General features: G+C 40.4%; 1 long non-coding RNA gene across 1 annotated transcript in view; it reads left to right on the top strand.

Moving 5' to 3' along the window:
* Window positions 1-20,885: 20,885 nt before the first annotated feature.
* Window positions 20,886-23,570, top strand: part of LOC120300261 — a 52,352-nt gene continuing 49,667 nt past the window's right edge. Inside the window, exon 1 of the long non-coding RNA XR_005554611.1 lies at window positions 20,886-21,001. This is a non-coding gene — a long non-coding RNA (uncharacterized LOC120300261). The remainder of the gene's footprint in view (window positions 21,002-23,570) is intronic.

Raw genomic sequence — 23,570 nt, forward strand, 5'->3', positions numbered from 1 at the left:
GCTTGTGCATTTAATTTCCGTTCCCTATCACTAGCAATTTCGGAAGGAATAATTTTTTAAGACAGTTATAAACAGTTTATAGGTCAGGAAAATGCATGATTTTCACAGTCGGTTTCAAATTCTGTTTCTGGTGTCCTGTCGGAACTGATATAAAAGATCATATCTATCTAAAATGCTATTACTAGTCAAAGTCCACAATAGTGGGGCTTCATAATCTGAATCAGCACAAGATAACTCACCATGTTCCTAAAATGCTGTTCCATCTCGGGAAGAGGTCTATCTATCTGTAGAAGTGCCTGGCTTAAAAAGTGCTGTGCTTATCTGGCTTCATGACATCATAAATCCATCAATTTTATCTCACAGTCATAAATTCAGTCCATGTTGGATGCATGCATGATCTGATTTACGAAGGCAAATAGTAGCCAAGGGATCAGCAACAAAGTGATTGAGTTGCTTTCCAAGGAAACGGTCTAGGCATTTTGGAATTCTAGCACAAGAACAGATGGTGTTCTTCACTCATCAAAATTATTCTAGCCATCTTATGCAACCTGGATCACAACTTTAGTACCATCAGCATCTGACCCCATCTGAGCATAGCTTGCCCCAATGAGATCAGGCTTCCTTCAGTTGGTGGCTCCTAAGTTTTGTTTCGTTTCCTTCCTTCCTTCCTTCCTTCCTTCCTTCCTTCCTTCCTTCCTTCCTTCCTTCCTTCCTTCCCTCCCCATATGGCCACTTGTTCCACCTTGACTTTTTTGACCACCTGTTGCTGCAGGTGTCAATGCTGCAAATATTGTATATTCTTACTTTTGACAATATGTAGAATTGTCTGGTAAACATGGGGTTAATACAGAGCAGAAGGGGGGGTTGGGGGTAAAGCCCGGGGAAAGAAAGAGGAAGAAAACATTTGACCTTCACACTAATTGGATAGTGTAAGATATGAGGGCTAATTTAGGGAGGGAACAAGCTGATAATTTAACTGCTCAGAGGAAGAGAACTTAGATCCTAGCATCCCTCTGTTGTGCCTGTGCCGACATTTTGTAACATTAAAAGATTTTTAGGAAAATAAATGCCTGGAAGTTCTTTGGAATGTTTCATTAGCCGGAACCACATCAGCAGGTTTGATAAGGCAGAATCTAAAACCTGGGATAACATTTTCTGGTTCTTTTCCTTATCTGAAAAGACCTCAATATTATATGGAAGAATTTGCAGAAGATGTAGTGGTTAAGGCTAGAAATCAGGAGTCTGTGAGTTCTGGTTCCACCTTAGGCATGAAAACCGGCTCGGTGACTTTGGGCCAATCACAAGAGACTATGAGTTCTGGTCCCATCTTAGGCATGAAAACCGGCTGAGTGACTTTGGGCCAATCAGAAGAGACTATGAGTTCTAGTTCCACCTTAGGCGTGAAAACAACCTTGGTGGTGCTCTCTCTCTGCCCATCCTGCCTCACAAGGTTGTTGTGGGGAATATAGGAGGAAGAAGGATTACCAGCTGCCTTGAGTTATTTATCAAAATAATAAAAGTGGTTAATAAATAAAATAAAACAGATAAAGAAAAACTTTTTCTTTCCGGTCACTGAACGATATCTCTGTGTGGGAGAGGGACAAACAAGGAATTTTTTTTTATGTAAAGAAAGAAACATTTCAGCACTTAATATTTTAAATATACTGTTTCTAAAGAGGGAAAGTGCTGGCAGAGTAAGCTTTAAAAAACAACACCCATTTTTTTTTCTTTTCTGGTATTAAGAGATGATCCATTAATGCTCTTCACACTGTGCAGTGTCAGTCTGATACCGCAATAATTTTCCAACTCTGCAGAAACCGAAGAAGAGAAATTAAAACAACCTGGGTGGTAGGAATGGCAAAGTGGGATTACCAAAATTAGAAGTCTGCAGCCGATGTAGCATTGAGAATGAGACGGTGTGTGCACAACGCTGCAAGAAACACCGTCCAAAACTAATCAGGGTGACCTCTAGAGGCACATTCAGATGCTCTGTAGGAGAGAAGCCACCCGCTCCAAATTGCCTCTGGATTGCCCATATTGTGGGAGAGAAGAATTCACTTTGAAGGATCTGCTTCCCCCATTATTGGGGGTAAGTAGCTTTATAACAGGAATTAGTTCCCAAAAACACACATTACGAACAAAAGAATCCTGATTTTAAACATATGTCCTTTCAGTCCCCCTACAAGTAATGAGATATGCTCCTGCTTAATCACTTTCCATGTACCAAATTAGCATCCAAAGAATAATGTGCTTCTTTCTTTCTTTCTTTTTCTTTCTTTCTTTCTTTCTTTCTTTCTTTCTTTCTTTCTTTCTTTCTTTCTTTCTTTCTTTCTTTCCTTCCTTCCTTCCTTCCTTCCTTCCTTTCTTTCTTTCTTTCTTTCTTTCTGGCATCATTGACCTGGAAAAGGAATGTGATGATGCATTTATGGGAGAGCACGGATGTTACAACGGTCTCAAGAACAGAGCCTGATTGTAATTATTTCTGAAAGGAACCAGTTCCGTCGACTACTTTATACCTAAAGACTTTGTTTTGACAATGAGTGCAATTTCACACAAGGAGTCTGTGGTTGCTTGTCTGCAGAAGGCATCAGAGAGGAAAATGCAGAATGAGTCCCTACACACACATGGAATGTGAACTGACAGTCAAACTGCCCACAACGAATGCCTGGGAATTAAGAGGATGGGGTCCAGTGGCATATGAAATGTGGGGTGTTTTTTTTCTGGGAAGGGGGGAGTCAACAGGATAGATTACTTTCCTCATCTCCATCTCTTCTCCATCCATTTATTTATTTTTATCTTTCTTCCTTTAAAATAGTGTTTGGGAATGGAAGATGTCTCAAAGTGGATTATGTTTTTTTTTCCTTGAGGAAGAAGACATTTTGCTTCTCATCGAAGAAGATTCATCAGTTCTGATTGGATAGTGGAGGGGGATTGAAGGATTATATCTTTGCAGTCATCTGGTCCTTAGTATTCTCTCTGAGAGCTGTTGAGGTCACTTGGGGGTTTACTTGAATCAGAGTGCAAATGGGGCTGGAATCTTCTTGGAACTGCTAAAAGGATTGTGTTGTAAACAGGAGATAGTTAGCGTTGTATCCCTCTCCCTCTGTTGAGAGAGGGCTGCTCAAGTCTAACCTAAACCATGATGGAGCTGTGGTTAGAATGCAGTACTGCAGGCTACTTCTGCTGACTGCCGCTGCTGGCAGTTCAGTTCTCACTGGCTCAAGGTTGACCCAGCCTTCCATCTTTCCGAGGTGGGTAAAATGAGGACCCAAATTATTGGGGGCAATTTGCTCACCCTGTAAACCATTTAGAGAGGGCTGTAAAGCACTGTGAGGCGGTATATAGGTTTAAGTGCTATTGCTTTCGCTATTGCTAAATGGCCTCTTTGACCCCTATTTCAAACCAGTGGTCCTCTCTTTCCAGAATGTGGACTTTGCGGTCTTCAGAAGAGTGACTTTTGTCGTTCAAATGCAGATGGGGGGCTGAATCGTGTCCTGATAGGTTTGTTTTTCTATGTTGTGCCATGCATTTGTGAAGTGGTTGTTTTCTTTCACCAATGTACAGATCAGCACACGTCTTACTGTATTGTATTACATATATCACATTGTACAGTTTGTGTCTGGGTGTCTTATCCTTGGCGTAGTACAGGGGTAGTCAATCTTGGCTCTTTTATGACTTGTGGACTTCAATTCCCAGAATTCCTGAGCCAGCTTAGCTGGCTCAGGAATTCTGGGAGTTGAAGTCCACGAGTCATAAAAGAGCCAAGGTTAACTACCCCTGGTGTAGTATATTCTTGGGCTTAAAGTGTGCATGTAAGTTGTGTTGGTTGCAAATCCTCCTGAGTTCTTCAGATATTCCTGCAATGTAGGGAATGACAACGTTGCTTCATTTGTTGTTCTCCTCTTTGTCTGTTATGGAAGAGCTCCTGGTAGGTCTTTTTCTGGATTTGATGAAGGCCCCGTTAGGATAGCCACAAATTCTGAGGATTTGTTGTTTCGTTCGTTGTTTCTCCCTCAAGGAAAAGACATAGTCCAGTTACCTTTTGAAAAAAAGCATCTTTGGGACAACCATGACCTGGATGACTGAGAAACTCCATAGACATCTGGGAAGTGTTATTTTTATGGCTTTAGAAATTAAGCTGAACCGTCATTCTGAAACAGGATTATTGGAAAAATGCACCATGGACTTACATTTATGTAAGATTATGTGCTTCACGGAGAATATCGGTAATAGCTCTCATCTCAATGAGTAGGCACAAAATTTGGTATTTTTCAAGATGTTACATTAAGTCTAGCACATCTATGGAAAATGCTGAGAAGCACAGCAAATAAGGAAGCAGCATAGAAAAGGCATATCATAGGAAATAATGCATATAAGATCCATACAAAGCATACAGGTTAACCCAATGCAGATGTTCTTGGCTTAAAAATAAAATTTGCAGAAGGATGCAGAAGTCTGTTGGAATGGATTAATGATTGCATCTATATGCTGGAGGCCTATTCCATAAGATCTGGGGCTGTATGGAAATGAAGGTTCAATCATCCAGGCCACAAAGAAGAGGGAGTCAAGCTGTTCTCCAAGGCGCCTGAAGGCAGGGCAAGAAGCAACGGATGGAAACTAATCAAGGAGAGAAGCAACCTAGAACTAAGGAGAAACTTCCTGACAGTGAGAACAATTAACCAGTGGAACAACCTGCCTCCAGAAGCGGTGAATGCTCCAACACTGGAAGTTTTTAAGAAGAGACTGGACAGCCAGTTGTCTGAAATGGTATAGGGTTTCCTGCCTGAGCAGGGGGTTGGACTAGATGACCTCCAAGGTCCCTTCCAACTTTATATTATTATTGTTGTTGTTGTTGTTTTGTTTTGTTTTGTTGTATTATTATTATCATTATCATTATCATTAAAAAGTATCCAAAAAGGTTAAATCATGGCAACTGGACCAAGGTTTGTTAATCTGAGACGTTTCGTTACTCATCCAAGTAACTTCATGAATCAAAATTAAAAAAAAAAATGTTAGGCAGAGAATCAGAGAGTCATTGGAATGTATTAAATCTACAGGGTTTCAATATTGCAATACATTTTTGGGAGAAACTCTGCAGTTGGCATGGCAAGGATTTAATACATTCCAATGACTCTCTGATTCTCTGTCTAATTTTTTTTTTATTTTGACTAATGAGGTTACTTGGATGACTAACGAAACATCTCAGATTAACAAACTTTGGTCCAGTTGCCATGATTTAACCTTTTTGGATATCTGGGCTGTAGGCTTGTTTTATTCCCACCTCCAAGAAATAATTTGGTCTTCAGGGACTATAGAGATAATTCTTTTCAATCTCAGCCTCTCTTCTCTGAGACCATGTTCACTCTATGATTAAGCTCGTTCCCACCTTGTTGGTTTTTTAGACAGCTATTCCATTTTGGCCATTTCAGGAAATTGAGAGCAAAAGTGTTTTGAGTTATTGATGTCCCCCATCCTCCGGAATGTCTTTCATCTCTTTGTCAAGAAGGATTCTTAATTTTTTATTGCGGCTTACTTTCCGTAATTTGTTTTTGTTTTTTATGAGTTACTGCTTTAATCTTGTTGCAGCTCAGAGTTTCTTTCAACTGGAGTGGCATCTAAGATGTAGGGAATGAATAAATGCAGACTGTATTTTTCTGTACTGGACTGGGATTGACAATTGAGTGTGATTACCTTTCTACTTCCTAATAAAAATCCTCAAAAACATAGAAGAGATCAAACACTTTGCAGGTTCAAAGCAGGTTGCTGCCTAAGACAGACCAGGGGTGGGTGGGTGAAGAATAGTACTGGTGAATAGTAGCCACAATCCTATTTGAATTTGAGACTTGCAGGTCAAAGATGGAAAGATTCAATATTGAGGTTTAAAAGCAACAAGATCCCCTTCAAATTAAATAGATTCAATCAAAAGATTCAAGCATGGGCTGCCACGGAGAAATGTCAAAGTGACTGCAACTGGTTCATCTGGGGGCAGAATGGGATGAAAGTAACAAAAGTGATGATCCCTTTAGAGTGTATTAACCTCAAAATGCCAATCAGATATCCTCAATATTCCAATACACTTCTGAGATATTCCCTCTGTATCTCTCTCCAGGAAGAGCTTATAGGCTGAGGAAATGACAGCAAAGCAGACTCCAAACTGTCTGTCAACTAAACTCAAACCAGGGCAGGGTGGGTTTGAATGCTGAAGAATTGCAGACCAGGACTCCAAATTGCTAGACTCCTGGATGCTGGAAGTTTTCAAATAAAAAGTTGGATAGCCTGGATGGTCTGAGAATAGACAAGGAGTTGGACTGGAAGAGAGCTAAGGTCACTTCCGAAGCCGTGAGACAAGGCGAACAGAGACTATACTACAGGTAAAACAAAGAATCTGAGAATTATGGAAGGGAAAGAGTAAATCAGTATGTATTTGGGGAAAGTAGGAAATTGTACAGAAAGAGCAAGTTAGATTTTTTAAAAAAAAAATATGGAGCAGATTACTGACGTCTGTCTGTCTGTCTATCTGTCTATCTATTTCTATCATCATCTCTCTCTATCATATATCTATATCTATCTATCTATCTATCTATCTATCTATCTATCTATCTATCTATCTATCTATCTATCTCTCTCTATCATATCATCTGTATATCTATATAACTATCTCTATCTATCTATCTATCTATCTATCTATCTATCTATCTATCTCATATCATCTCTGTCTATATCTGTCTATCTATCTATCTATCTATCTATCTATCTATCTATCTATCTATCTATCTATCTATCTATCTATCTATCTTCATCCTCCCTCTATATAACCAACCTAAAGAATTCTAACAGACACAGAATTCTAATACACAAGAGGTGATAAAAACTTATAGGCTGCCTACTCATGTCAGTATCAGAGAGTTCAACTCATCTCTAACCTCATCCAAATGCAAAAAAAAAAAAAAAAAAAAAGAGGCTACAACAAAGTTTGAGTTGCTGCAAACGCAGATAACATTGAAAAGTCTGTCAGATATCCAAACTGGATTGGAATCTTTCCAGAACAGTTTGAGATCCTCTAATGAATTGATCTAAAGCAGTGGTTCTCAACCTTTCTAATGCCGTGACCCCATAATACAGTTTCCCATGTTGTGGTGACCCCCAACCACTTATAGTATACATCACCGTTTCTTGAATAGAATCTATTCTATTGGCTTTCAGAACCCAATAGAATAAGAGGGAGTAGCACAGCTAAGGAAAAAGGGAAAAAAATGGCGGACTGCGTTGTTTGGCGACCCCCGTGAAATGGTCGTTCATTCCCAAATGGGGTCCCGACCCACAGGTTGAGAACCACTGATCTAAAGCAATGATTCAATGATAATTCTTTTGAATCGATACAACTCTTCAAGGCTGTATACAGTATGATGATGCCCTAACTCATTCTCACATCCTTCCTTCCATTTGAGGAATGAGTGTGGTGGAATGTAGCCTGGATTCCCAGGAGGGAGGGGCTGCATTCTGGAGGGCAAAGTGAAGCTTAGATAGTTTGGCTGGGGGGAAAGAATGTTAAAAAGTCCCTCCCTAACAATTTCCAGAGTACATTTAGAGTGTTGCAAATAGTTGCTTTAGTTTGGCAAGTTTTCTGTCTATAGGTGAGGAACAATAAAGGGAACTATTCAGAAGTAATTCCATGTCTCTCTTTGTTCCTGGGGCCTCTCAGCAGGGCCTCTTAGTAGGTTTATGGGAAATATGCCATTATACTGAGAGAACCACTTACTTTGCCCCCAAATATGCCTTTTCCTGGGGAATCCTTATATAGGTGGTAGGTTACAAATTCCATAGATATGTTCATTTGTTACCACTTCCTCATTTTCTTCTAAGTGTCTGTGGATGGAGACTATGAAATGTAAACAGCTTTGCAATGTGCAGTTAATCCATTCAACATTTCATTCCCCAGAAGAATAACACAAAAATCATGCTGGAATAAAGTAACATTCCTTTGAATGAGATTAGGTCTCCTTTGCTCTAAGCTCAGTTCTGGTTGGCTTCACAGACAGGTCCATGTATTTTGCTTGACAACAACCCAAAAATGGTATGCCATTGTTGTGTTCCAGGATGTTTTTTTTCTCCACTAACCTCAATGTCTAGGGGATTCCAGTGATTTCTTGATGATGATCCTAACTAAGTTGTCTTCAAGATCATCCAACATTGGCTAGGTCTTGCTACCTATCTGGAGAACATCAACCTCCGATGACTTCATGGATGCATCCCTGTGGTTTCCTTGGCATCCATACAAAAGCCATTCACTCTTGCCCACCGTCTTCCAAGATCTTGTTTTAAATTTCTCAGTCTAGCCTACAGCTTAATCCTAAAAGGATTATACTAGAATAACCCAAGAGCAACTGCCGTTTATTTGAATGCGATGAAAAACACCTCACATTGTCCTACATCTCACTTCCAGCTAGAAGTCAGCAAAAAAAAAGTGATATATGCTAATTACTTTAGAAGGCGGATAAATTAGCAATGCTATTTGAAGAAGCGGCATTAACATGACAGGGGTGTTTGGAAAGAAACTCTCACATTTTTTTTTTCCTTTTTGCACATCTCAGCTCTGTTAAATTTCAAGCACAGCTGTATATATCAAGAGGTAGGTGGATATGTATGTTATTTTTTGCCTTGCAAGTCTCATTTCTGAAGCTTAATGCTTACTTTGAAAATATTTGAACAAACAGCAAAATAAAATACAGGTTATATATTCCCCTCCCAATCTTTGCAATATAATGAAGAGAAGTTAGAATAGCAGTCTGCTCTACCTAGAGGTGAAGGAGATTTGTAATCTGTAGTAGTTTTCATCTTCAAGGGAATAAAGACATTTCACCAAATGAAACCATTTAAAAATCTATTCTATCAGCAGAGCAGTGTGTCTGTTCTGGAATCCTGCCCAATTTTGCCTCTTACAACATTTCTTGGGGAATTCAATGTTTTCCTTTTCTGGCTGCGTTCTCTCATTTTTCCAGAAGAGGTTGTGTTATAAAGCAGATCAACCTTGATTTTAGGAGTATTCTTTTTGTATAGATTTTATTAATTTTTATGGGGTTAGGAATAAGGTGTGGTCAGGATTGGGGTTAGGATTTAGGTTAGGGTTAGGATTAAGGTTAGGGTTGGGGTTTTTCCAAATAACATTCTCAATATTTAGCAAACAGCATAATGTCTGGGTTCATGTATTTAACAAACAATAATAGATAATAGTTCATTATCATAAACCAGGGCTTTTCAACCAGTGGTACGGGTACCACCTGTGGTACATTGGCACCTGGCAGGTGGTACGCGACCATCCTAGAAAAGTAGTGGGGGAGGGGAATGAGCTGAACCAGCTCTGCACAACCCTGAGCAAGAGATGGCTGGAGCTGCAGGGCTGTCAGGGCTAAGTGGAAGTGCCAGGATCAGTGTCGCTTTCCAGCTGATCGGCGCTTTTTCAGGACTGTCAGGGCTCAGCAGAAGCGCCAGGATCAGCACCAGGATCAGCGCCAGGCTCCTGGTGCTTCTGCTGAGCCCAGAAAAAGCATTGATCAGCTGGAATGTTGCAGCATCTCCAGGGTCTTGTGATTTACATTCAGATGCTTGGCAACTGATTCATATTTATGATGGTCACAGTGTCCAAGGGTCATATGAAGTGACCAAAACCTGTTGCAACCACCAAGCAGATGGGAGGGGGGGAATAAAAACCAAACACACCCCACCCCACCCCCGTTGCCAATCCTCAACAGAAATGCTCACAACAATGAAAACCTCGGACAGGAGAAAGAGTGCTGCCGGGCAGGCAGGCAGGTGTCTTGCTCGGCTGTGGCTTGGGGGGCACCTTTTTCAGTGCCATTGTAACTTTGAACAGTCACTAAGTGAACTGTTGTAAGTCGAGGACTACCTGTACTTTATCACTTTTTTCCTTTTTTTTTTTTTTGGTCATCAAGTTTTTGACACCTTGCTAGGCGACTGGTGGTACTCGGATGTTGCCATACCCTAAAAGTGGTACAATGGGTGAAAAGGTTGAAAAGCCCTGCCATAAACAATATGTTAATTAATCACTCAGTAGCCTTGTTCTTGCTAATATATATTCAAAATTACATATCACATTCCTTTCTCTCTAATTTAGTGGTTCTCAACCTCTTTAATGCCGCGACCTCCAACCGGTCGTAAGTCGAGGACTACTCAACTGGTGCAGCACCGTTTGCAGAATGGGACTTTTGGCGGGCTCAGCAGGGCAGAGACAGCCTGGACAATCCCTATTGGCTTTTGAAAGCCAATAGAATTAGACTCTCTTCAAAGCCAATAGAATAAAAGGGAGTAGCACAGCTAAGGAAAAGGGAAAAAAAATGGCGGACTGCGTTGTTTGGTGACCCCCGTGAAATGGTCGTTCGACCCCAAATGGGGTCCCGACCCACAGGTTGAGAACCACTGCTCTAATTCGTCTTTCTAGCCATTGATAGAAATTATCCCATGTTCTAAAGTACACTGAGTCTTCTTTCTCTTTTATCTTTAAAGTCAATCTATCCATTTCTGCACACTCTAGAATTTTCTTAACCAGTACTTCTTCAGCTGGTAAGTTTTCATTTTTCCAATGTTGGGCAAATACAATTCTTGCTGCCGTTAGTACGTGCAGTACTAAATATCTGCAATCTTTCTCATAATTAGCTCCTATTATTCCTAACAAAATCAATTCTGGTTTAAAGTCTATTTGTTTTATAGTCATTTTCTCCAACTGTACATGTATTTTAACCCAAAATCTTTTTGCCTTAGGACATGTCCACCAGATATCCACTTTAGGAGCATTTGATGGTAGGGCATGACACTATGAAGTCTCCTGCTCCTTAGAACGTCCAAAGTGCAAGTAGATCACTGGAAAGTACGAGGCAGTGTAGAATTAAAATTCTCTTTTGGGTGGTGAGCCTCCTCCTTTGGAAAGAAGTGTAAAGAAGCTAAGAGAAAACCCTGTTCCTTTCTAGCACTGATGATGTCACCTAGTTTGGTAATGAAACGTCTAAAACAGGGGCAGGCAACCCAAAACACTCAAAGAGCCACTTGGACCCTTTCCCACCAAAAACAAAACACCGGGAGCCGCAAAATCCTTTTGATATCTAAAATTAAGATAACACTGCATATATCCTTTTTTACCTTTATTATAGGTGTGTGTGTGTGTTTGTGTGTGTGTGTGTATGTATGTATATATATATATATATATATATGTATATATTTGTTTTCTGACCTACATATGTATGTATGTATGTGTGTGTGTGTGTGTGTATACACACACACACACACGCACACGCACACGCACACATACACATTAAAAATAAAAATAAAAATATGACTTTTGGGAATATCCATACTATTAAAACAATGATCACCAAGAGAATGCTTTAAGAGAATAAAATTATATAGGTAAAAAAAGGATATTTGCAGTGTTATCTTCATTTTAGATTCAAAAGGGTCTCTCTCTCTGTGTGTGTGTCTCTCTCTCCCTCCCTCTCTATCTGCCCTTGGTCTGCCACTCCTCTTCCCCCACTCTCTTTCTTTCTCTCTCTTTCCTCTCTCTCTCTCTCTCTCTCCCTCCCTCTCTCTTTCTCCCCCCCTCCTATCTGCTGCTCACCTGGCAAGCTTCAAGCTGTTGTCCAACAACTCAGGGGTAGGCAACCTCGTCTCTTTTATGACTCATGGACTTCAACTCCCAGAATTCCTGAGTCAGCCTAACTGGGCTAGCTAGCTTTCTCCTGCCCTTCCTCCTTCCTCCTTCCTGCTTCCTGCTTCCTGCAGAGACGCAGCACAGGGAGGAGCTCTGCCCAGTAAGCTTTTCAGCTCCTCGCAGAACACTGTGAGTGCACTCTCTTTTACATATACACACACAAACACACACAAACACACACACACACACACACACACACAGAGTGAGTGAGAGAGAGAGAGAGAAAGAGAGAGAGAAAAGCAGGGAAGCGCAATTGCCTTTCTCTGTCTCTGTCTCTCTCTGCAAAGGCAGAGGAGGCTAGGAGCCACAGGGGAAGGCTCAAAGAGCCGCATGCGGTTCCGGAGCCGCAGGTTGCCGACCTGTGGTCTAAAAGAAAACCACCAAGCTCAGAGACCATCAATGACCCCAACTCTGAGCTACAAATATTCTCCTTCATCAGAGTAATGATTCTGGATAGATCCTACTCTCAGATACTATATCTCTCTGTCTTTCTGGGCGTGGCAGTGGATGCACCATATTGTACTCTCATAACAACACTGTGCATGGGCTGAGCTGTCTCCCAGTACATCTCTGCATGCAATTCACAATGCTGGTTGTCACTTCACCTTGTGGGCACTTTTCTTTCTTTAATTATGTGTTATCAAGCTGGTGTCTTCTCCTATCCCCGCATGGTCCTTCAAGTCTTCCAACAGTGCCCCCATTTTCACTGTAATTAAGTCCATCCATTTTATGGCTGATTGTCCTCCCCTTCTCTTTCTTTCCATCTTTCCTAGCCTTACTGGACTTCAAAAGGGACCTGGATCTTCACATAATGTACCCAACATAAGATAATTTGAGCCTCGGACATTACCCCTGAATTGTATCTGAAGAGGCATGAGAGGGAAGAAAGGAGAGGAGAGAGAAAAGAGTAAAGGAGGGGAGAAGGAAGTAGGAAGGTTGGAGGAGAAGAGGAGAAGTGGGGAGAAAGGGGAGGAGAGTGGTGAAGGAAAGAGAAGAGGAGAGGAAGAAGAGGGAAGTAGGGAAGAGAAGAAAGGGAGAAAGAAGGTAGAGAAGGAGAGTGGATACGGTGAAAGGGGAAATGGGCGAGCAACACCAAAAGTCGTGTGTGTATTTATTTCATTTTATTAAAAGTATCTTATATATGAATGTAAAAAGAATGTATGTTAACATCTGATAAATATTACGGTATATGTATGGGGGAGAGTTTGGAAAAATAAAAAATTATTTTTAAAAAAAGATAATTTTAGCCTGGTAATGTGTGCTTCAGTTGAGAACTCTAGATTGATTTGTTTTATGATCTATTTGTTTGCTTCCTTGGCAACCTCCATTAATGTAGCTCCATCTTACCCCCAGAATTATATAATAATAATAATAATAATAATAATAATAATAATAATAATAATAATACTAATAATAATAATAATAGTAAAGTAGGAAGGGACCTTGGAGGTCATCTAGTCCAACCCCCTGCTCGGCAGGAAACCCTACACCATTTCGGACAAATGGCTGTCCAGTCTCTTCTTAAAAACTTCCAGTGTTGGAGCATTTACTGCTTCTGGAGGCAGGCTGTTCCAACTGATTAATTGTTCTCACTGTCAGGAAGTTTCTCCTTAGTTCTAGGTTGCTTCTCTCCTTGATTAGTTTCCATCTGTTGCTTCTTGTCCTGCCTTCATCTCTTTTACATAATTCATCTCTTGTACATAATTCCTTTCCCAATTCACTTACAATGTTCAAAACCAAAAATCCTTTTGTCTACTCTAAATCTTTCTAATAATTGTAGGTAAGGAAACCATGACACCTATGGCCTTTTTCGTGACTGCTGATTCTTTTTTCTTCTGATAATTGATCCTAAAAGATAGAATTAAGCTATTTTCCAAAGCACCTGAAGGCAGGACAAGAAGCAACGGGTGGAAACTAATCAAGGAGAGAAGCAACCTAGAACTAAGGAGAAACTTCCTGACAGTGAGAACAATTAATCAGTGGAAAAACCTGCCTCCAGAAGCAGTAAATGCTCCAACACTGGAAGTTTTTAAGAAGAGACTGGACAGCCATTTGTCCAAAATGGTGTAGGGTTTCCTGCCCGAGCAGGGGGTTGGACTAGATGACCTCCAAGGTCCCTTCCAACTTTACTACTACTATTATTATTATTATTATTATTATTATTATTATTATTATTTAGGTTCTTAACCTATGCAAACATGAAAAATACTAATGGAGTCAGGTATGCACTTGCTGGGCAAAATCTCATTTTAGATAATGCTTGTGGTTGCTAAGAGATTCTTGATAGAGGCTGGGATCTGTACCAATTGGCTAAACTTATGACAACAGAAACAGCAACCAGCTTTTAGACTCTCTTCAAAGCCAATAGAATAAAAGGGAGTAGCACAGCTAAGGAAAAGGGAAAAAAAATGGCGGACTGCGTTGTTTGGTGACCCCCGTGAAATGGTCGTTCGACCCCAAATGGGGTCCCGACCCACAGGTTGAGAACCACTGCTCTAATTCGTCTTTCTAGCCATTGATAGAAATTATCCCATGTTCTAAAGTACACTGAGTCTTCTTTCTCTTTTATCTTTAAAGTCAATCTATCCATTTCTGCACACTCTAGAATTTTCTTAACCAGTACTTCTTCAGCTGGTAAGTTTTCATTTTTCCAATGTTGGGCAAATACAATTCTTGCTGCCGTTAGTACGTGCAGTACTAAATATCTGCAATCTTTCTCATAATTAGCTCCTATTATTCCTAACAAAATCAATTCTGGTTTAAAGTCTATTTGTTTTATAGTCATTTTCTCCAACTGTACATGTATTTTAACCCAAAATCTTTTTGCCTTAGGACATGTCCACCAGATATCCACTTTAGGAGCATTTGATGGTAGGGCATGACACTATGAAGTCTCCTGCTCCTTAGAACGTCCAAAGTGCAAGTAGATCACTGGAAAGTACGAGGCAGTGTAGAATTAAAATTCTCTTTTGGGTGGTGAGCCTCCTCCTTTGGAAAGAAGTGTAAAGAAGCTAAGAGAAAACCCTGTTCCTTTCTAGCACTGATGATGTCACCTAGTTTGGTAATGAAACGTCTAAAACAGGGGCAGGCAACCCAAAACACTCAAAGAGCCACTTGGACCCTTTCCCACCAAAAACAAAACACCGGGAGCCGCAAAATCCTTTTGATATCTAAAATTAAGATAACACTGCATATATCCTTTTTTACCTTTATTATAGGTGTGTGTGTGTGTTTGTGTGTGTGTGTGTATGTATGTATATATATATATATATATATATGTATATATTTGTTTTCTGACCTACATATGTATGTATGTATGTGTGTGTGTGTGTGTGTATACACACACACACACACGCACACGCACACGCACACATACACATTAAAAATAAAAATAAAAATATGACTTTTGGGAATATCCATACTATTAAAACAATGATCACCAAGAGAATGCTTTAAGAGAATAAAATTATATAGGTAAAAAAAGGATATTTGCAGTGTTATCTTCATTTTAGATTCAAAAGGGTCTCTCTCTCTGTGTGTGTGTCTCTCTCTCCCTCCCTCTCTATCTGCCCTTGGTCTGCCACTCCTCTTCCCCCACTCTCTTTCTTTCTCTCTCTTTCCTCTCTCTCTCTCTCTCTCTCCCTCCCTCTCTCTTTCTCCCCCCCTCCTATCTGCTGCTCACCTGGCAAGCTTCAAGCTGTTGTCCAACAACTCAGGGGTAGGCAACCTCGTCTCTTTTATGACTCATGGACTTCAACTCCCAGAATTCCTGAGTCAGCCTAGCTGGGCTAGCTAGCTTTCTCCTGCCCTTCCTCCTTCCTCCTTCCTGCTTCCTGCAGAGACGCAGCAAAGGGAGGAGCTCCGCCCAGTAAGCTTTTCAGCTCCTCGCAGAACACTGTGAGTGCACTCTCTTTTACATATACAAACACACACACACACACACACACACACACACACACACAGAGTGAGTGAGAAAGAGAGAGAGAAAAGCAGGGAAGCGCAATTGCCTCTCTCTGTCTCTGTCTCTCTCTGCAAAGGCAGAGGAGGCTAGGAGCCACAGGGGAAGGCTCAAAGCCGCATGCGGCTCCGGAGCCGCAGGTTGCCGACCTGTGGTCTAAAAGAAAACCACCAAGCTCAGAGACCATCAATGACCCCAACTCTGAGCTACAAATATTCTCCTTCATCAGAGTAAAGATTCTGGATAGATCCTACTCTCAGATACTATATCTCTCTGTCTTTCTGGGCGTGGCAGTGGATGCACCATATTGTACTCTCATAACAATACTGTGCATGGGCTGAGCTGTCTCCCAGTACATCTCTGCATGCAATTCACAATGCTGGTTGTCACTTCACCTTGTGGGCACTTTTCTTTCTTTAATTATGTGTTATCAAGCTGGTGTCTTCTCCTATCCCCGCATGGTCCTTCAAGTCTTCCAACAGTGCCCCCATTTTCACTGTAATTAAGTCCATCCATTTTATGGCTGATTGTCCTCCCCTTCTCTTTCTTTCCATCTTTCCTAGCCTTACTGGACTTCAAAAGGGACCTGGATCTTCACATAATGTACCCAACATAAGATAATTTGAGCCTCGGACATTACCCCTGAATTGTATCTGAAGAGGCATGAGAGGGAAGAAAGGAGAGGAGAGAGAAAAGAGTAAAGGAGGGGAGAAGGAAGTAGGAAGGTTGGAGGAGAAGAGGAGAAGTGGGGAGAAAGGGGAGGAGAGTGGTGAAGGAAAGAGAAGAGGAGAGGAAGAAGAGGGAAGTAGGGAAGAGAAGAAAGGGAGAAAGAAGGTAGAGAAGGAGAGTGGATACGGTGAAAGGGGAAATGGGCGAGCAACACCAAAAGTCGTGTGTGTATTTATTTCATTTTATTAAAAGTATCTTATATATGAATGTAAAAAGAATGTATGTTAACATCTGATAAATATTACGGTATATGTATGGGGGAGAGTTTGGAAAAATAAAAAATTATTTTTAAAAAAAGATAATTTTAGCCTGGTAATGTGTGCTTCAGTTGAGAACTCTAGATTGATTTGTTTTATGATCTATTTGTTTGCTTCCTTGGCAACCTCCATTAATGTAGCTCCATCTTACCCCCAGAATTATATAATAATAATAATAATAATAATAATAATAATAATAATAATAATAATAGTAAAGTAGGAAGGGACCTTGGAGGTCATCTAGTCCAACCCCCTGCTTAGGCAGGAAACCCTATACCATTTCAGACAAATGGCTGTCCAGTCTCTTCTTAAAAACTTCCAGTGTTGGAGCATTCACCTCTTCTGGAGGCAGGCTGTTCCACTGATTAATTGTTCTCACTGTCAGGAAGTTTCTCCTTAGTTCTAGGTTGCTTCTCTCCTTGATTAGTTTCCATCTGTTGCTTCTTGTCCTGCCTTCATCTCTTTTACATAATTCATCTCTTGTACATAATTCCTTTCCCAATTCACTTACAATGTTCAAAACCAAAAATCCTTTTGTCTACTCTAAATCTTTCTAATAATTGTAGGTAAGGAAACCATTGACACCTATGGCCTTTTTCGTGACTGCTGATTCTTTTTTCTTCTGATAATTGATCCTAAAAGATAGAATTAAGCTATTTTCCAAAGCACCTGAAGGCAGGACAAGAAGCAACGGGTGGAAACTAATCAAGGAGAGAAGCAACCTAGAACTAAGGAGAAACTTCCTGACAGTGAGAACAATTAATCAGTGGAAAAACCTGCCTCCAGAAGCAGTAAATGCTCCAACACTGGAAGTTTTTAAGAAGAGACTGGACAGCCATTTGTCCAAAATGGTGTAGTGTTTCCTGCCCGAGCAGGGGGTTGGACTAGATGACCTCCAAGGTCCCTTCCAACTTTACTATTATTATTATTATTATTATTATTATTATTATTATTATTATTATTATTATTATTATTATTATCTTCATTGGCAAGCTGGTTGCTGTTTCTGTTGTCATAAGTTTAGCCAATTGGTACAGATCCCAGCCTCTATCAAGAATCTCTTAGCAACCACAAGCATTATCTAAAATGAGATTTTGCCCAGCAAGTGCATACCTGACTCCATTAGTATTTTTCATGTTTGCATAGGTTAAGAACCTAAATATTCTTATGATACCCATGGCATCATAAGACACCTCCCGTCCTTCTTTTCTTCAGAAAAAATTATACCTCCCTCTAAACGAGTGATAGCAAAACCTTTGGATTCAGTAGACCCCAAACCTCCAAAAACTGCTGGAATGTTTCTCTCTCTCTTTCTGTCTCAGTCTCTCTGTCTCTCTTTCTCTCTCTCTCTCTCTCTCTCTCTTACACAGACACAAATAAATGAATTGAATTGAAAAATAAATAAATAAATAAATAAATAAATAAATAAATAAATAAATAAATGTAAAGATTTTCCAGTCAGTGTTGCGTGACTCTAGGGCACAGTGCTCCTTTCTTTTTTTTTAATTTGTAAAATTTTATTAATTTTTTTCCATACATGTAATAATATTTTTTCAACCAACGTGCTATCTGAGTTTAAATACGCTAATACATATTAAATTCCTAATCCTTTATTGTTTCTTCTAACCATTGGTAAAGTAAGTCCCAAGTTTGATAATATTCTGTTTCTTCTTTTTCTTTCAGTCTCATGGTCAATCTATCCATCTCTGCACATTCCAATATTTTTTTGATTATTTCTTTATCTGGTGGTATTCCTTCATTTTTCCAATATTGCACAAATATTATTCTTGCCGCTGTTGTGACGTGTAAAATCAAATTTAGGTTTTGTTTGTTAATCTTTTCTGGCATTATACCTAATAAAAAAAGTTCAGGTTTAAAATCTACATATTCCACCAACATCTTTTCTAACCAAGTATGTATTTTTTTCCAAATTTTTTTTTTCCTTTATCACATGTCCACCCCACATAATAATACGTGCCTGAGTTGTGTTTACATTTCCAACATCTATCTGACATATTTTTAAACATTTTTGCTGCTCTTGCTGGTGGCAAGTGCCATCTATAAAACATTTTATATAAATTTTCTTTATAGGGAGTTGACATTGTCAATTTATAATTTCTTTCCCATAGACTTTGCCATTTTTCTAATTCTATATTATATCCAAAGTTTTTCGCCCATCTTATCATTGTTTCTTTAACTTGTACGCTTTCCATTTCCACAATTAATAAAAGATTATACATTTTCTTAATTATTTTCTCATCTGAAGTTAACAAAATCTTGTCAAAGTGCTCCTTTCTGTTCTTGGGTGAGGGAGCCATCATTGTCCAAAGACAATTTCCATAAGCATAATGTGGCCAGCATAACTATACGCCGGGGGGCACAGAACACTGTTACTTTCTCACCAAAGTGGTACCTATTTATCTACTCATATTTTCATGCTTTCAAACTCCTAGGCGGGCAGGAGCTGGAGCAAGGAATGGGAGCTCACCCCATTGCGTAGGGTCTTGAGCCCAACCTATCAGCTCTCTGACTGACAAGCTCAGCCTCTTTAACTATTGAGACATCACACCCCACCCCCACCCCAAATAAATAAATAAATAAATATATAATTGTAAATATTTTTCAAAATGTTTATTTGACGCAGCTTGAGATTTCACAAGGTCTGGAAATATCAGAAAATGCTCTTGCATAGCCCTTCCAGCATCCAAAAAGAGCGGGAAAGCCCAAACTATTTTTCCACATTTTGGAAGCCCCAGAGGTGGTGCAAAAACATGGCCCTCTTGCACAATGTCCAGAAGGTCTGGAGACTTGGCATGTCACTAAAAATGACATGATGTGTCACCTGTGTGACAGGTGTGTCATAAGTTCTCCATCTCTGTTCTAAACTCAAGATTTTGGGATTTCTTTCTTTCTGGCCTGTGGATTGGGATTTCACCCCTTGTTTTGAAGGATGAATTGCATCTCTATCTGAGACTTCCCTGCAGGCATAAATGTAATCCTCGACTTACGACTACAATTCAGTCCAAAATTGCTGTTGCTAAGTGAAACATTTAAGTGAGTTTTGCCCCATTTTACCACCTTTCTTGCCACAGTTGTTAAATGAATCACCAGTTTTTAAGTTAGTAACAAGGTTGTTAAGTGAATCTGCCTGGCCCATTGACTTTGGTTGTCAGAAGGTCAGAAAAGGTGATCACATGACATCGACACACTGCAACCATCATCAATATAACAATAACAATAAAGTTGGAAGGAATCTTTGAGGTCATCTAGTCCAACCCCCTGCTCAGGCAGGAAACCCTATACCAGGGGTAGGCAACCTTGGCTCTTTTATGACTCGTGGACTTCAACTCTCAGAATTCCTGAGCCAGCATGGCTCAGCTTGGAAACCTCTCCCTTTCCCCTCAGCATGGCTGGCTCAGGAATTCTGGGAGTTGAAGTCCATGAGTCATAAAAGAGCCAGGGTTGCCTTCCCCTGCCCTATACCATTTCAGACAAATGGCTGTCCAGTCTCTTCTTAAAAACTTCCAGTGTTGGAGCATTCTGGAGGCAGGTTGTTCCACTGGTTAATTGTTCTGACTGTCAGGAATGCGAGTCAGTTGCCAAGTGTTTGGATTTGAGCACATGACCACAGGGATGCTGCAATGGTCATAAGTGTGAAAAACAGTCATAAGTCACTTTTTTCAATGCTGTTGTAACGTTGAACAATCACAAAATTAACTGTTATAAGTCAGGGACAGCCTGTATTTCTCCAGAAGGAAAAGAGCCATGGAATGAATTCCTTCACAACTTCAATTTAGGTGTTTTCCTAAAATTCTATTCTTTCCCAAAAGAAATTTCAAAAGCAAATTCCATATCTGAATGAGAATTGGTAGGGGGGGAAATGAAGATTTAATTTTTCTTCCCCTTTTAACGCCCTAGCTTTAAAATCAGCTATGGGGAATCTTGTATTCAGAATCCTGCGCCTTTTGTCTTCTTCCAGGCAAAATATTCTCCTGCTGATCTCCCATGCCACAGAGTATGCCTGATCTATCTTTTCAGCCAGCCATCCCCAGCTGAAAAGAGATTTACATATCATAGTTCAAATGAGCTTTGTGCTCACAGGTGTTGTAAAAGTAAGCAAACAGGTTCTAATTTTGCAAAGGCAGAGGTAAGCAATTGAATTCAGAAAGTGGCTGAGCGTTTCTGTCTCTCTATTTTTTAAAAAAATATAGATTGCCTTATAAAAGGAGCCGTGGAACAGGAGTCATCTGGAAAGCATTATCGGTCTGCTTCCAATGCAAATAGGGCAGACAAGGGGAGACTGAGGAGGTTCCATCAGACGTTTGCAAGAAGATTAAGGTACCAGTGGAGAGTTTTTCAACCAGACAAGGGATAATCGTTCGGTGTGTAAATTGGAGCATCCCCTTGGAGGCCAAAATCCAATACACGGTTACAGTACAATGGAGGGAGATAATTGTTCCAGTCTTGTTACATGTTAATTTGGTGGACTCTAGAAAAATGTGGTGGGAATTGAAAGGCACCTATGAGGTAGAAGAGCAATTGTCCAGCAATCAAATTACTTGAGGTGAGGCAGAGGTAGAGATTTATTATATTCTTAATACATCCTTATCCCACTTTTTTCATATACAACCCAAGGTGATAAACATACCTCATATTCCTTCTTCCTCCTATTTCCCCTACAACAATAATCCTGTGAGGTGGGTTGGGCTGAGAGAGAGTGACTGGCCCCAAGTCACCCAGTCAGTTTTTCATGCTTAAGGTGGGACTCGAACTCACAGCCTCCTCGTTTCTAGGCCAGCACCTTGATCTCTACATCAATTGGCTTCTATGTATCCATCTGCTGACTATTTCCCTATCTACTTCTCTACTCTTGAAGAAGAGATTTTGTTTACGTGTTTAAATCTTGTGATTTCTTAGAATTAGAAAAGAACTTTGAAAAAATTGGAAAGTTTTTGCCAGCCCTTTGCGTAGTTCGCAGTACTCTGACTGACATGAAGCTTGTCGAAAGGTCACAAAATGTGATCACATGACCCCGGGACACTGCAACCATCATAAATGCAAGCTAGCTGGCAAGGGTCCAAATTTTGATCACATGACCATGCAGATGCTGCAATGGTGAAAAGTGGTCATAAGCCAATATTTTTCAGTGCCGTTGTAAGTTCGAACGGTCACTAAGTGAATGGTTGTATGTCCAGGGCTACCTGTACGTATTTAAAAAAATCTGATAAAGTTCTCAATCCAATTCTTGCTGCTCCAGTATTTTATTCTATTTTATTTTCAGAATGATATGGTGAGGTATGGTTCCATTCGACCCAAAAAGAAATATCATAAAACCACATTAAAATGCTATATTCTACAGGAAGCAGAGATTTATGAAGCCATCCTGGAAAGGACACAGATACTTTTTGTGGAACACGTGCTTATGATTTCCCAGAATCCCAGGGGAGAGACGACTGATAATGTAATCCATGAGGTAGAGAGGCATAGAAGTACCGTCAAGCATAGAACAAATGCAGACACAGTCAAAAATGTTTTAAATCCTCTCAGTTGCTGATGAGCTTTTGATTCAGTCCATATGATCCAGTCACAGAGCTCTGAAAGCAGAAGTATTTCAAACCTGGACCATTTGTCCTCTGTTGTGAATGACAGCTTCAATAAACCAGGGGCTAAATTGTTGAGGGGCAGTGAAATGTAGCTCAGAAATAGGCATGAGGACCCTCTCACTGCTCTGAAACAAACAAACAAACAAACAGCAGAGCTGGAGTCAAAAACCAGTCCAAAGTTTGGGGCAATTCAAAACACCCCCAGCCATTTTGGTCTAGTGCAGGGGTAGGCAACCTTGGCTCTTTTATGACACGTAGACTTCAACTCCCAGAATTCCTGAGCCAGCCATGCTGAGGGGAAAGGAAGAGGTTTCCAAGCTGAGCCATGCTGGCTCAGGAATTCTGGGAGTTGAAGTCCACAAGTCATGAAGGGGCCATAGTTCCCCCATGCTGGCTCAGGAATTCTGGGAGTTGAAGTCCACGAGTCATAAAAGAGCCCAGGTTGCCTACCCCTGGTCTAGTGATTAAAAGTGCTGGCCTAAAAAGCAGGAATCTGTGAGTTCTAGTCCTGCCTTATGCATAAAAGCCAGCTGGGTGACTTTGAGTCAATCACCAGGTGACTGTGGGTTCTAGTCCTGCTTTAGGCATGAAAGTCAGCTGATGGACTTTGGGCCCATCACCAGGAGACTGTGACTTCTAATCCTGCCTTAGTCATGAAAGCTGGCTGTTGACTTGAGCCAGTTACTTTCTTAGCCCAACCCTGTTCAAAGGGTTGTTGTGGGGAAACCCAGGGAGGAAGGTGTGTTGGACCTGTTTGTCACCTTGAGTTATTTGTGGATACAAATGAAATAAATAAATACATTTATAACAAAAACCAATTTCAACTAGTATTACAATGAGTTAAACCAATGAGGGAGCAAAGAAAACCAAATTAATTTGAGTTTCTCCCGTTACAATTGCTTCAGTTCCAGCAGAGTGCGCTCCAAAGAAACCCACTATGAATGTCCATCTTGGACAATAGGTTGATACAGGCAAGCTTGAACTTGAAATAACTATTCTTAGCTTGCTTGGGCCATTCATCTTACAGGTTAGAAGAACCACCAGGCAGACGCCTGTCCATAGAAAACCATCCTTCACTGTCTCCTGAGTCTGTAAGTACATAAGTAAAGTCTAGTTCATTCCTCCAGGTCAGGATGCATTATTTATCGACCACAAGGTCAAAGGGGTGTGCCATGCAGAGCACTGAATCCTCAGTGACAAATGGGCCTCATTTTTCAAACAGGAAGAAATAGGCAACAATACGTGAGTTTATTATACTTCTTCTAATCACAGGTTAACCTTTCCATCCCTTCCCTACCATCTAT

The sequence above is a fragment of the Crotalus tigris genome, unplaced genomic scaffold (genome assembly GCF_016545835.1).
Source record: "Crotalus tigris isolate CLP2741 ecotype Arizona unplaced genomic scaffold, ASM1654583v1 scf7180000024339.11422700, whole genome shotgun sequence".
In the NCBI taxonomy this organism is placed as follows: domain Eukaryota; kingdom Metazoa; phylum Chordata; class Lepidosauria; order Squamata; family Viperidae; genus Crotalus; species Crotalus tigris.